A 4,024-nucleotide genomic window follows, 5' to 3' on the forward strand; every position below is an offset into this window, starting at 1 on the left:
GATGTTTCCTGCAAGAAGAGAATAAAAGAGAAGTGAAGGAGAGCTGGATGAGAAATCCTTGGGGCACACATCATCCACCTGTGTGGTAGATCTCCTGACACTGCTGGACATAAAACTTTAAAAGCAAAAGTTGTCTCAGAGCCCCTAAGTCCTTTGGATCCGTGTAGCAAGACAGGAGGTAGGTGATGACTGGTCATAAATCCTTTGGAATCAGCTCTTTGGAATCATCCAAATCCTTTGGAATCAGCTTTTCTGGGTGTCCAGCCCTCCCTGATGGGTGTCCTCCTTTCATCCATCCACCTTGGATGTCCATTCCTGTGACGGTGTTCACCGGGGTCCGAGGATGAGGGAAGAGATGAGGATCTGACTCCATGTTTCAGAAGGCTTGATTTATTATTTTATGATATATATTATATTAAAACTACACTAAAAGAATAGAAGAAAGGATTTCATCAGAAGGCTAGCTAAGAATAGAAAAAGAAGGAATGATAACAAAGGCTCGTGCCTTGGACAGAAAGTCTGAGCCAGCTGACTGTGACTGGCCATTAATTAGAAACAACCACATGAGACCAATCACAGATGCACCTGTTGCATTCCACAGCAGCAGATAACCATTGTTTACATTTTGTTCCTGAGGCCTCTCAGCTTCTCAGGAGGAAAAATCCTAAGGAAAGGATTTTTCATAAAAGATGTCTGTGACACATTGCTCCATCCAGCCACCCACCACAGGTGCCTGTGATGGAGGAGGACATGTGCACACACAGCAGCGGTACAGAAAAAACCTGGGACAGCACCATGACAAGCCTGAAGTCACACTCAGTTCCAGGGGCTGATGTGGCCATGGTCACCTCTTCCTGCAGCTCCTCTCTATGCTCACAGGCAGGCTCTGTGGGGATGCAGAGAGAGTGTCCTTTCAGCCCTTGGCCTTCAAAGTGCAGGGATGTTTTTCTGCAAGGCTGCCACGGGGATTTTTAAACAGGCTTCCCATTCATACAGAGGTCAATTAACTCAGGCACCTTCGGTGGTATTTCAGAAAGCCTCAGATACTGGAGGGCTTTGAAAGGCTGCCTGCAATCACAGAGCTGGGCTCTGTCATCCCCTGGACCCACACAGCAGCACTGAACACCAACAAACACTCATTTACCTCTACTCTGCATACACCACCACCCTGCAAGAAAGAAGGGTTGGTGTAATTAAGGCCACCTAATCTGGTGCTTTCTGTATTATCCGTGCCCAGAACCTCCAGGCTGTTTTCTTCTCACAGTCAGGGTGAAGAAAGAGCAACTCTGTGCACGAGGGCAGGGATGGCTGCAGGACACAAGGAGACACTGTGATGTTAAACCTATTTTTTTCCCTCACTCATGGCCCAACCCCATTCCTCTGTCCTTTGAAACATCCTTGCTCTGAGTGCCAGAGAGATAGCATCAAAAAAACAACTGTGGCTCCAATCTCACAGGAAAGGCCAAACCTCCCATGCCCTCTGTACAGTTTACATAGGGGTGAGGGGAGGAGAAACCCAAAACATCATCACTTGGCTTGGCAGGTCTGTTCTGGGAGCCCTGAAGGATGTTTGACCCTCTCCAGACGAGCGCAGCAGCCACCCTGAGCTTCCAGAGAAAGCTTCTGCAGTTCTGGGAAATTCAGGGAGGGATTCAGAGCAGGCACTGAGCTCTCCAAACCAGGAAACAGGAGGACAGTCTGCAAACCAGCCCACTCCAGAGAAGCCTGGATGGGGAGAAAAGAAACAAAGCACTTTTTCCACACTGAGATTAAACCTAGCTACGGGTGTTTCTGCACAATAACTTCTTTTGGCTTCACCCTTGGTTGGGTTTTGTCAGGAAAAGAAGGAAGAGCAGCTGAAACATTAACACTTCCCTCTCTAAGGAGCTGAACAGAGAGCCCTGAGCACAGACAAGAGCTGCATTTCCTCCTGCAGTGCTGAGCCCTTGGAGATTGGTCCCTGTGTGGATTTGGCACTGGGCATCAGGATGCTGAATGAAAGGGATGTTCAGAGCGAGCTCAGATGCTGATGATAAATCCATCCCCTGGCTCTGGACAGACAGGGGTGTCCTCAGCTAAAATAAACAAATGGTCCAGGCAGGCTGACAGGCTTGTTTAGATTCTGCTGGGGATAAATGGCAGTGCCCTTTGATCCTGTGATGGTTTTGGCGCCTGTGTTGCTGTCTAGCAGCAGGGTATATTTTTCTACCCCGAGCAGCAAGTGGATGCAGCTGCCTATAGCTGATTTATAGTAGGAAGTGATTAACAGGAAATCAAAGCTTCTCACACAGTAAAAATTGCTTGTCTTTTCACCTCCACCATCAGTGTAATGATTAGAGCTCTGGGGACTTTGGTTGGGAAGATCAGCAAAGTGTTTTGTGCTTAGCATAAATGACTTTCTGCCTGGCTCACAAAGGATGCTCACAGCAGGGCACACCTGCCTGCACATCCTGGGCACTGGCAGCATTTGCATTCAGTCCCATCCCAGGGATTTGAAATTCACATTCCTGCGCTCTCTGCAGCAATGCAGGGCGGGTTCTGGATTTGGATTTGCTCTATTAATCAAATTATCTTTTGGGATTTGGGTCTCCCGCACAATTTGTAGCTCAGAATAGGAGGGAGTACCTCAAGAACACTCCCAGCACAATTACAAACACAGTCAATACTTCCTTCTTAATCAGCCTAATCCCAATAGCAATCTACATCCACTCTGGAACAGAAAGCCTCACCTCCTTCTGGGAATGAAAATTCATTATAAACTTCAAAATGGGGGGAATGCCCCTGGCCAAAAACCCCCTGAGTTATGTCAGGCAAAATGTCAGATTTTATGGAATGCCTGAAGCATGTAGCAAAATAAGGGCTACATTCAAGAATTCTAGACCCTACCAAAGTGTGTTTATCACCAATAATGGTTCTGGATTACCAGGCAGAATTTAGGAGCTGGTTACTGCTTGCAGTTTCTGATAACTGCTCCCATCACCCTCAGAAGCCAGCAATGCACTTGTTTATTACTGCAAAAATCTTGAGACCTCGTGGAACATCCAGCAAATATCTCTGTGCTTCTAAGAGAAGATTTGGCTCTGGCTGCATCTGCTCTATGTGCAGGGCTGAGTCAAAGGAGGAGGATTTGCCATCAGCATAATCAGAAACGTGGTGAAAGGGAAGGATGGGATTAAGGCTTGGCTGCTGGCAAGCATATGTCACTTCAATTAACTGTGTGGAAATTTCTGTGCTGAAGATAGCGATAAAAATCAAATGAAGTGTGAAAACTCAGCTCTGGAGCTCTGGCTAGTTAAGCATAGAGGTGTGTGTACACAAACACACAAATGCATGCTGAGGTTTCTTTTAATTTTTTTTTTTTAGTGTTTAATAATGCAGATGAAATTCTTAGTCTTACCAAGTGAATGTCAGGACCTGCACTCAAAAAAAAACCCAAAAACAAAAACAAAAACAAAAACCAAACAAAACAAAACAAAAAACACCAAAAAAAACAAAACAAAAAACCACAAACAAACAAACAAACAAAAACCCAAAAAAAACCCAAAAAACAAAACAAAACAGAAAAGCCAGCTCAAAAAAACCAAAAAATCAGAAAAACCAGCTATAGCTCCCCAGCTCCTCCTTACCTCCCCAAATCAAGCTCCCAGGGTGAGTTTTCAGCCAGTCTGACATCTCCACAGGCAGCACTTCTCCCTGTTAACCTGTGACCTCACACAGCTCACATCTGCACAGCATCCCCTGTGCCCAGCAGCACAGCTACTTCTCTCAACCCTTCCTGGCTTTTCCCTTCTGTTTTTGTTCCTGAGGCACAGCTTGCACCTTGAGATGGTGCCTACACCTGAGGAGAAGCTCTGTTTTTAGGTGGAAAACTGTTGTCTAGGTACAGTACTGAAGCCTGGCCTAGTTTGTACTCACAGGAGACCTGGAACAAGGTTTTGAAGGAGCTGGGAGGAGGCAATGCTGCCTTAGTAAGGAAGAGAATGGCAGGGTAGAGAAGAGGTGTGTCACACCTGTGTCACAGAGC

The sequence above is a fragment of the Geospiza fortis genome, unplaced genomic scaffold (assembly GCF_000277835.1).
Source record: "Geospiza fortis unplaced genomic scaffold, GeoFor_1.0 scaffold23, whole genome shotgun sequence".
Taxonomy (NCBI): Eukaryota; Metazoa; Chordata; class Aves; order Passeriformes; family Thraupidae; genus Geospiza; species Geospiza fortis.